The sequence below is a fragment of the Pinus tabuliformis genome, chromosome 8 (assembly GCF_031772625.1).
Source record: "Pinus tabuliformis cultivar Carrire ecotype Pingquan chromosome 8, CPIR1, whole genome shotgun sequence".
Classification (NCBI taxonomy): Eukaryota; Viridiplantae; Streptophyta; class Pinopsida; order Pinales; family Pinaceae; genus Pinus; species Pinus tabuliformis.
In genome coordinates this window covers 1,065,187,585-1,065,199,240 of record NC_142294.1, presented here as the reverse complement: position 1 = coordinate 1,065,199,240, position 11,656 = coordinate 1,065,187,585, and the positions used below count along the sequence as shown (strand labels likewise).

Here is an 11,656-nt window from a genome sequence, read left to right as displayed (position 1 = left end):
TGTGATTAAACGACAGAAGATTAGAATTCTTCGCGTCAATCCCACCTATTGCTGATAATAAAGCCTGCTTTTGGGAAGGGCAATTTTGCAGTACCTCAAGTGTCAACATAGCGGATGGCGATTGGGCCAGATCTTCCACTATATTATAATGATGTGCTGCTCTGGCACGAGGATTAAATGTCAACTTGTGTACTACTCCCTTTGGCGGTTTTATTGTTAGCTCTAGAATGATGGGTGGTGCAACTTCTGTTGAAGTTGTTGTCAAAGTACTAGGTTGATATTTATCCTTGTTGTTTGATAGCTGTGGATTCCCGTAATCTTTATTCCTTGTGGTTATCAAAGCATCATTTTGTTGTTTCAAAACGGACAACATCAACACTTGGGACCAGGAAGCATTATCACTTGCAACCATATTTGTTCCTGGATTTGGAAACGGATAAGTTAATACCGCCGAGGTTTTCGAATTCTTGAAGAATTTTCTAAGCTCAGCTTTGTATGGACAATCCCTTGTTCAATGATCCTCATCACATATAAGACATGGACGATTTGGTTTCTTATCTCCAGAATGGTTTGCAGAAGATTTTTCAGGTGATGATTCCTCCTGTTTCTTCTTCTTCCCTTTGTTTTTCTTCTTGCCTCCTGGTTGCTTGGTTTCTTTGCCTTTGTCAGTTGAGATGGCATTTACTTTCGAGGCGAGAAGTTCTTCTTTTGCATTTTGACTAGAAATCTTACGGGCCTTTTTAGATGTAGCCTTTGTTGATTTCGTGTCTATCATACCAATCATGCCATCGCCGGCATGAGAGTCATTGTTCGATTTAGGAGGAGGAGGAATGGAAAATTCCGGCTTGGGAGTGTCAGGGATTTTATCGTAGAGCATGCCAGACTGAGTATAAATCAAGTCTAAATATTGTGCACGAGCAATAACTTGCTCTTCAGTGACGACTCCTCCCTTTGCCACATCTTCTGTAATGGAAGGTAATAATGACTTAATAAACGATTCAGATAAAATATGATCAGGAACATACGTTTTTACCATTCCACGACAATGTCGCCACTCATGAATATGATCGGATATGTGAGTGGCCGTCGCTTGCTTGAAATTGGTAAGAAGTTTTGTTCCCATTTCATACCTTATGGGTAACTGAAAATGGGTTAAAAAGGGTGTGGCTAGGGCACTGAAGTTATCAAACGAAGCTCTAGGTAATTCAATATACCATTTTGCTGCCGGACCAGTTAACGTTCTCTGAAAAGGGCGAAGCCTAATCGAATCATCGTTTAGGGTGTTTTATGAATGCCACACATGGGATGTCATCACATGATTCGACGGGTCTTCACCCAGATTCCCATTAAATTTAGGAATATCTGACGAATGTTTATGCAGAATCACTGGCCACCAAAGGGTGTAAGCAATTGGATCGTTCGTTAACCGATTTAGATCTGGTAACTCTAAAGTCGCCACGAAGGGTAACTATTGATTTAGGTTTTGCGAAGCATACCCAGGGTAAGATGGAATTGCCTAAGCAGTTGGTCTTTGCATACCAGCATAATGCATTTGATGCTGGTAATTTTGGTAAGGTTGATGGACATAACCATTATAGAATGGTTGATTTTGACCGTTTTGAATATACGGCTGCCCATTATTTGCAAATATTTGTTGCTCAGATCCTTGGTATACTTGTTGGAATTGTGGTTGTTGATGTTGCACCAGCCATGGTTGTCAAGCCATGTGTTGTTTTCCAATACTGGCCGTTTGAACAAGATGAGGGGTAATTGTACCCGTTTGGGCCGGTGTCGTTCCCCTAGTTGGCAATTGTGGTTGGGTCATAGGGAGAAGAGGCTCTTACATTACAACCTAAGAAACCTGAGGTTGGCATACAACAGGCAACGCTTGTACCTGTGACACCGTCACAATAGTCGGTGTAGTTGGTATATTTGACATAGGAAAACATTGTTGCATCGAATATACAACTCTTAGTTGTTGAGGCAGTATTGGCACCCAACCGCTAGATGTAATTCCAGCATAACCTGAATTTTGTTGTGAACTCTCGTATGGTATTCCTCCCAGAGGAGACAATGAAAGGGTATACTGCCCCCCATATGGTGGTAATCCAATACTTAAAGGAATGGTGTGCCCTTGAGGACCCGACTGCCCAAATTGACACCGTGAAGGATCAATTTGCAGAGACTCAACATAAGAGTTTCCGGATATTATTCTGGATGAACAAACGGGAACGGACCATGCTGTCGAAATAGCCCCTCGATGGGCCCCATCTAGCGATTGAGAGCTAGTTGGGACAGATGGTATGCCAACGAACATTGTTGGAGTGATAGCAGGAAGTTCTGCCGTTGTTGTGTCAAATCATACAGTCCTAGATGTCGATGGTTGTTCAGACATTTCTACTATATCCAAAAGATTTCCTCGCGATTCTATAGGAGCTTCCGATAATGGTAGACTAATTTCTGATAAAGAAAGATATAGGGTGATCACGACTTCAAATTGCGATGGAGTACTAGATGGAGGATCCTCCACAATCTCTTTTATAGCAATCAGACCAAGTGGAAGAGGAAGACTGTCAGGTCCGTAAAATATTTCTGGTTCCGAAGAAGGTATAGAATCTGCAGCGAAAGATGTTTGGTGAATAACACCTTCCGAATCAGCTGCAGATGGAGCTGGTTCAGTAATACAAGTGTTTACCTTCACACTAGGATCAGTTCTACTATCCTTTGGTGGCTGCAGAACTTCTTGCGTAAAGGCAAGGATACCAGAAATGGTTGGAGTAACCGGAGTCTCCGATGGTGATGGAACACTTGTTCTAACCTTACTAGGGTATTTGGAACCAGTTAAACAAGTTCGCTTCATTTGTAACAGTTTTGGTTCTGGAGACAAAGACGGTTGACTCGTAAGCCTCCGTGAACGACGAGGTTTCAATTGACTTTCTTCCACGATTGCGGATTACTCGATCGACTAAAAGTCAAGGGGAAATATGTTTTCGAATTAAATGAATTTTAGACGCTTTGACACAACTTGTTTTTTCAATTTTTAAGAGTCGAGAAAAAACAAAATATGACTCTAGTCGGCTTCGATTTTTAATGAGCCTAAATTGACAAGTGCTCATATGTACCTTTTCCTTTAAGGAGTATGAAAAGGAACGAAAGAGACTACTCTGGAAATCTAGACAGAGGGATTACCAAACCAATCGCAAAACTGCAGAATACTTTTTACAGTACGACAGTCAATCTTCCTGAATGTTGTGTTCAGTGCATTGCAGTCGACAGGGCGACAGACACAGCTTCCTATGGATAAAGGATAAATCCTATTTTGGTCTCCCAATATATACTCAATGGTACATGGGAGCACAAGTCCGTACTGGCACTTATCGTCTCAAAGTGGAGGAATCACCCAACCAGCAATGAAAACAATAGTTACCAGGCTTTACGACGCCAAAATACGTCTCTAGCCTAGACTTCTAAATGTTGTGCGTTAGGTTCCAAAGCATTTTTAGATTCATTAAATTTATTTTACAATTGATCTTGCTTAAGAAATTTGCCTTTCAGGTTTACCATGTGATGTAGATATACAATTCCTAAAATGCAATCTAAGATGATAAACAATTGTTTAATCTTCTTTTTTGCAATGAAAATCCTAGCTACTAAGGAAAGAGAGACGATATTCTTTCAACATAGATCAGAGAGCACACACTATATGCACTATCCTAAATCAAACCAACAAACAGTCTAAATGCAAATGCACATGCATATATTTGTTTTCAACCTCCTTAATTTGTGAATGATAGAAAGAAAGCTAAGCACAAATATGAATTATTTTTCAAAGCGACATTACTAACAAGTTTCTTTTCAAGACAAAATGAAGACAATGACGACATTTTGTTCATTGGAATTGAAAACTTGCTTTCGACACTTGAAAAAAATACTAATTGAAATCAAATACAAGAGTAACAGTGTAATCGCTATCAAGAACAATCAGATTCTCTTCTATGACCGAAAACGACACTTGCGACACTTTCAAATCAAGAAACAACAGTTCAATTACACTACTTCTTTGTAAAAGAGAACTGAAAATGGGTCATAATACACAAAAGCATTTACAGTTCTTTGCACAATGGAGGCGGAATAATGGCAAGGAAGCGGGTTTTCAACAGAGGTATACTAACTACAGATAGCAAAACTCCTTAATAGAGCTGAAAAGAGTGAAAAAACCAAAGTCTGGAGGCAAAATTAGCCCTTTCTGATCAACGCCCCTGTTACACAGGGATTCCAGTATGCATCCCACCTACAGCACACGGGAAGTGCGATACATACTAAGATCCTTGAAGAGAGCGTGCAATGGTACAGTGCGAGACTTTTGATCCAGTTCTTGATCACAATTTGTAGCACAGTTTAGGGATTTTGGCCGAGCAAGTGGTAATCAGTAAATAAATCACAAGGGTAGATCTAAAGAGGTTACTAGAGCCACCAGAAGGGCAATTAGAGAGCTTGTAAATCGATTGTTCAGTTTATAAACAAAACCCAGAGATAGACTGAAGTAGAATTGATCTACTTTGCACTTGCATAGAAAATGCAGTTCGAAGGCTAGCTGGCTTGACTTCAGGCTCCGTCTGTAAGTTTATAAAGGAAACAAATATAGACAAACAAACAATCTATTCGTTCCCCAGTGGAGTCGCCATTTTGTTATTGGGAAATCAAGTGTCTATGCAGAGCTACTAGTCCCACTAAGGCTGGTAGCTACTTTAGAAACAAATAAACTAAAACCACTTTCATTTTCCTTTATGAGAAGTAGATAAGAGGGGAACAAAGGAGACCAACCTCTGTCTTGCGCTTGGTTCCTTGCTTGATTCCTCTCCCTTCCGATAGATCTTTGTCACTCGCTTCCTCGTCTACCCAGATTCAAAGAGCACCTGTAGAATCAAAGCAGCATAACACTATCCAAGAACATAGATCTACTATCATAAACAATATAGGACCAGATATATATTGACCACACAAATGCATATATCATCAATCATACAAGACTGTGGAGGAAAACTTGAATAGCTTTATTAATAATCAAGAATAGCAAAGAGGATTACAACCAATTGTTATGACCCAGTGTCATCCTCTCAGCAAGAAAGCCCTTCTTCACCTCATGAAAAGCTTAGATCACCCAACACTATGATGTTACACCAAGAAACCAGTAGCACTTCCTTACAAGATACAACATTCCAGCCTCTGGATCTCTGGGATGAGGGATCCATATATAGATGTTTACAAGGGGGGTGAGTCAGCTTTTGAGATTTGATTAGTGTCCTCTCTCTGATAGTTCTTGATTCCACTTGGAGATTGATGATCTCTTACTCATCCCAGGGTGAATGCAGAGAGGCAAGTGTCACAGGAGAAGTTTCTGGAAGATTCCATGATCCTCCACCTTGCAGATTGACCATGCCATTTTTCCACTCTAGGCCATCGCACCCCATAGAAGGGCTTTTCAGTCTGCATCGCACCTCCCATGTGCATTTAGGTGGGATGCAACGCACTTTGACCATGGAGCAGGTGAGATGGTCCAATTTTGACCAGTTCTGAGTAGTTTTTTATGGAGAACTTCTAGGAGATGATGTAATCAGCTGACCTTGTTCTTTTGGGGGTTGGAACAACACTTTTAGGAACTTAGGAGCCCTTGGTTTATGGACATTTATGATTGGGGCTGCAGTGCCCAAAAATTTCTATAAGAGCTTCCCATGCAAACTCCATATGGGGTTCGAATCCCATGAAATCCATAGATCATGTTGATGGTCTTCCTTCTTTTGGAATTTGCACACAGATATAGAAAATGCAGAGAAAAATATAGTTCTATAATTTGATGTTGTAATCTCTGAATATTTTTTTGGAACCAAAAACTAAACTGGAAATTAAAAAGAAAAGAAATATTTATAATAGAAAAAATAAAAGAAATATTTATAATATAAAATTAAATATATAAACTGCAATTGGGTTAAATGATTTATTTTTAATAAGAATTTGTTATTTTTTCCTAAGACTCTAAATTAAAAGGAAGAAGTTAAAATGATATTGGAATGAGTGTAAACATTTAAATATGATCTCAGTTAATAATAAAAAGTTAAATTAATAAAAATTATAAAATTTAATTTGTTATATTTTGATTTTTTTATTAACTTGTGAATAGGCTTTATTACAATACCATGGGCCAATACCATCGCTTATCAATACTACAAGTCGAAAAACATAACTTTTTTCACAACCAAAATATTTTACAACAATATGACAAGATTCTTAACCATGGATATTAACCCCCACATTACGGTAGATATTATTAACTTGTAAAAAATAGCCTTTGTTACAATATCATCGGTCAATACCACAAGCCCAAAAAAGATAAATTATTTACAATAAAATATTTTATAACAATATGACAAGATTGTTAGCCATGGTTATTCATCCTCACTTTACCACGGATATTAACCTGTAAATCCATTTTGTTACAATACCATGGGCCAATACCATGGCTTATCAATACCACATGTCAAAAAACCATAACTTATTTCATAGCAAAAATATTTTATTTTAATTTAATTTGACAACATTTTTTTAATACAATCTAAAAGGGAAAATGTTACAACTTGAGATATATCTAAACCCTCTATCCTCAGGACCACTAAAAATATTCCCACAGAAATTAAATTAAATGGCTATCTGCATGCTGAAGCTCTAGTGGGCTTTCTGCATGCGGCAGCTCTGGTGCTATCTGTAGGGGAGCAAGTTGATTTCTCATTATGAGTCATTGTTGTCATGTAGGCCGCGCCCTTCTGGTTTCTTTTATAATCAAGGTACTTCGATAATATGACATATAATCTCTAGGTTCTGGACCAGGGTTTCGACCATGAGGCCAATACTGTGTTCTGAGTTTTCTAGCAATTTCTAGAGTTGGATTGTGGCTGTTTTTTTAATCATGGTTTGTTCCCAATTTCTGATTGATCTTTCTAGAGGTGCAAAAATGTTCTTTTCCTTTATTTTCCCCGGAAATTGTATGGCATTATTACTGCTGCTTTGTCAATGGTGCTCAATCACGCAGATTTGTAATATGCCCTTGTATGTTTTCTTGATAAATTGAGGTAGTCCTGCAACTATTTGTAGGCGCACCTACTGTGAGTGTTTTTGCAATCTGTATGCTGATTAAGCGTGAACATTTACTTTAGAAATTGTGATTGAAAAAACATGGCAGTCTCACTGGTGTGGTGTCAGTGGCGGTCAAATTCAGTGCACAATACATTCTTTGGAGTAAATGCAGGTATGTAATCTTCCCTCATGTTTTCTAGATAACAGCTTTGTTTTTGGACACAATCCTGCAATACTTGCAGGTACCTACTGTTTTTTTGAGTTTTTGCAATCTGCGCATGATGATCAAGAGTACCTACTGTTTTTTTGAGTTTTTGCAATCTGCGCATGATGATTAAGAGTATTCCCTCAATCAGAGCATATATTTTCTAAATTTGAGAGTCTAATTTTGTGTTCATCAATTGTTGGAAAACTGTCTGTGCCACAAGCTGCAAAAAAAACAGCTAGTAGAGATTTCTAGTCACTATTTAGATCAATTAATGGTGACCCATGAAAATAGCTACATGATTACTATAAGAATTTTAGCTCCAAAGAGCTACATATTACATACAATTTCTAGAACCTTGGAAACTTTGTATCTGTAAACGAACCACCTTCTAAATCGATTCTCTTGTTGGTAAGACTTCCATATTATCTGGGTGAATGAAATGAAACAGAGCCGCAGTGTTATTCAAGAGAAATCAAATTTATACCTTCCAAATCCATTCTTGTGTGTTTAAGACTCATATTTCATGTGTCGATGAAATGCAATGGAGAAACATTGTTATTCAAGAGAAATCAAATTTCATAATTCATTCATATTTCCCTGAGTGGTACGAAACTTGAATATACAGAGGTCCATTTTGGAATCCGAGAGTTAAAATTCTAAGGTTTGGACGGTTGGAATTTCAACAGTTATCCTGAAATCTTTAAGAGCCATGTATTTACAAAAGGCATTCCAAAAGTGGGACGTACTCTTTCTGGAGGTGATTATTTAACATGTAAAATGCATTCTGACTAAAACTTGCCTCACTCTAATCTTAGACAAACGTGAATGTTGACAAACTTAAATTACCATACTATTTTGTTCTCCTTGCTAAACCTTTTGAAGGCTTACGCCAAACCCAAATTCCTACCACATGCTTTGGGAGAGAAATCTTTGTAAAAGAAACGAAAATATTTCCTCATTTTCCAAGTTTACATCCTCAATTGATAGATTTTTTTTTGATTTGGTAAGGATTTTGTCACCTATTTACTCTTACAATGTCTAAAGGTAACTCGCTTCAGCATTGGTTATTGGTGTTATTTATGGGTGACTAGAAGTTTATTACTCATTTATAATTTTCTGTTAGTTGACAGACTTTATATTAAGATCAAGTTTATGTCAGTCAGTTGTGCTTTTATGTTAGTTAATGGATATTTACGTAAAGTCCTAGTTATCCCACACGCAAAAGACAGAAGCCAAAGGGGGACCATTACCTATAAACAGGCTTTTAGGTATTAGAGTAGTCATTTTGGGAATGAGTTATTATAGGTAGTCTGTAAGAAACTATTGTTGGCCAAGTACGATCCTGAGTTGGTGACAATTTGAAAAATAAAGCTGGATCTGTTCACTGATATCTGCTATCAGTGCCAGTGCTGAAATATTGTTTCAATTACTGCTGTTATTACTGAACTTATTGCTGTTACCGCTTATTTTCCCTGTTGTTTACTACTATTAGTGCCATATTAGTTTCAGATGTATTAGTTAGTGCCATATTAGTTTCAGATGTATTAGTTTCCAGGTTCCATATATCTGCTGCTAGTTTTTTCAGTTATTAAAATTAGATTCCAATTTAGGTTAGGGTAAAAAAAGCTTTGGGATAAAGTTTTAGTAGAAAAAAGGAATTGCAGAAATATATGCCCATTTTCTTAGTTTGACATCCTCAATTGCTGGTTATGAATCTCATTAATATAAATTGTTATAATACTAATTAATTTCACAATGTATTTGTAAAAATGTTAATTAATTTCACATGATATACAACCTTGTAAAAATATTAATTAATTTCACATGATATACAATGCTGGTTATGTGCTTTTATTTTTGGCCATAAAAATATAACCTTTAGTTTTTTGGTTTGTTACAGTTTGTTGTAAAATAGTTTGATGCAGCAATGGAGGAGTGGCAGAAATAGAGACTCCTTTCATTTGAGCTTCCCATCTTCAGCTATAAGCATGCAGGTTATAATCCCAGGTGATGTTATTCAGTGAGATGTCCTACATAAGCAACAATGGAGGTATTGTTTTATTTTCGTTTGATTCTTTTCAAATCATAAGTCTGTTAAAAATTTTAACATGCAATTAGAATTTGTCAGGTTTATATTGACAGGGTTTTTGTTGTTGACTCGCATTGCAGAGAGGAGTAAACCCCTTTAAATATTTGGCGGTGGCGCTCGTTCATGCTCCAAATTCTTATTGAGATTTCCCTGAGTAATATTAAGAGATTTTCATGGCTGATTCCCAGTAGTTGAAAAGGTAGCTGAGAAAACCCTTTTTATAAAATATTTGTATGTTCCATTTTTCTGCTCAGTAAGATTCACTTATGAGTGTCGGGTTTTTATTGTGTATTGAGAACTCCAGTGAAAATGAAAATAAAACCAGTTTTAACCAGTTTATTGTGGTATCCTGTTAATGTGTGATTTTTAACCAGTTTTACCAGATTGATTTTCGTATGTGTTTACTTATTTTATGTGTGGTTGTTGGAGGCATTTACCACATTGTTGGTTTAGTACCGTTAATTTAAATTAAAATGTATATTATTTTTAATTTAGATTAAAATTACAGTGCCATTGCCATTGATTCATTTAGTTGTGTTTTAATTTTTAATTTATTAAAATAGATTTAAGTCTATAAAAATAGAATATTATAATTTTTTTAAGTGTATAAAATTACAGAAGCTGTAATTTTACAGAAAAAGGGCTAGAATAACATTCTTTTGTGCATCCATGTTACTGAATTATAAATATTTATATAAATTCACTGTCAATCTTCTTTCTTGGTCAGGGTCAATAAGAAACTTTCTGCAATGTAATAATCGGGCGTCATACTGTTTTTAATATTATACTTGCATGGCTTTCCCGCTTTTCTTTCTTTGAGTTTTAAATAGTTATTTACGGCTTCCCGTCATCATCGCTGCCTTTTATTTCATAATATGGTAATTGTTTCTAAAGAATCTAAATAAGTTTCCTAAAATACAAACAAAGAGAAAGATTGGTATACTTTATGGACTGGTTATAATTCGCTTTAAACCAACGATTTATATAGTATATAAACCTGTGTAGTATAACAATCCATATGACCTATACATTACACTTCAAATAATTTTAAATACATACATTTATATAGATCGTTTACAATTTTCAATTTATATAGTATATAAACCTGTGTAGTATAACAATCCATATGACCTATACATTACACAAATAATTTTAAATACATACATTTATATAGATCATTGTATGAAGTACAATTTTATATGGATCCTTTCATGAAGTACAATTTGCATTCATTTTCCTTGTTTATATTATAAGGCTGAAATGGTTTCCTTTATAAATCAGGGCAACTAGACTACTGTTATCTGGATCTTGTTATTTGGATCTAGTTTTGGTGTTGGTCACGGTTAATAAGAAATGTTTTTGCAATGGAATAATTGGGTGTCGTGCTGTTCTGTTTTTAATATTATACTTATCTGTTCAATTTTTCTTTCTTGGAGTCTTAAAATACCTATTTATTTATTTATTTCCATTTGTAATACAGAAGGTCTAGTAGGTCTAGTATAGTTTATGGATTGGTTGTAATCGCTAAAGTTAACGATATAAACATGTGTTACTCTCTAAGAACAAATTTAAATACACTTTTATGTAGATCACTGTATGAAGTTCAATCTTCATTAATTTCAATTGTTTATATTATAAGGTTTAAATGCTTTCTGCTATATTGTTTTTTGGGGTGCTAGTTATATGGGTATGTTTTATGTATGATTATTGATTCCATCGGGAGTCGCGTTGTAATCAATAAGAATCGCTTAAATCTAAGCTGATTTCCAATTAATTAATTTATTGTTAAAAGATTTATATCACTAGTTAAACTTATATTATCATGAAAAAAAAAATTATATCGACAAATCATTCATATAATTATATTATAAAAATATTTAATATGAACATTAATGTGGGTTTAAGTAATTTTAATTATATTATAATTTTTTTTTTCTTGAGTATTCAATAGGATTCCAATAGTTCAATATATCACTTAGATTGAGGGACATTAATTTTATTAAATTTATATTCATTTTAAATTTTTTTAATCATACACAATAAAAATTTATATAAATTTTTTTTATATATATATATTATTGTTAAATACATTTCTTCATAATTGTTTTTTTCATACTTATAAAATAAATTTAATAATATAAATTTTAGAAAGCAGTTTCCAAAGTGCAAGGCGGCCATATGCCCCTGTCTGGTAACAGAAGAAATGAAATGGGGAATTGGCATCGGCGAGT

At 35.3% G+C, this 11,656-nt stretch overlaps 1 long non-coding RNA gene across 1 annotated transcript; it reads left to right on the top strand.

The window, feature by feature from the left end:
* Positions 1–6,803: 6,803 nt before the first annotated feature.
* LOC149239014 (uncharacterized) lies at positions 6,804–9,723 on the top strand. Its single transcript, XR_016245423.1, has 4 exons — positions 6,804–6,964; positions 7,235–7,300; positions 9,237–9,386; positions 9,506–9,723. It is a non-coding gene; the product is annotated as an uncharacterized LOC149239014 (long non-coding RNA).
* The last annotated feature ends 1,933 nt before the right edge of the window (positions 9,724–11,656 follow it).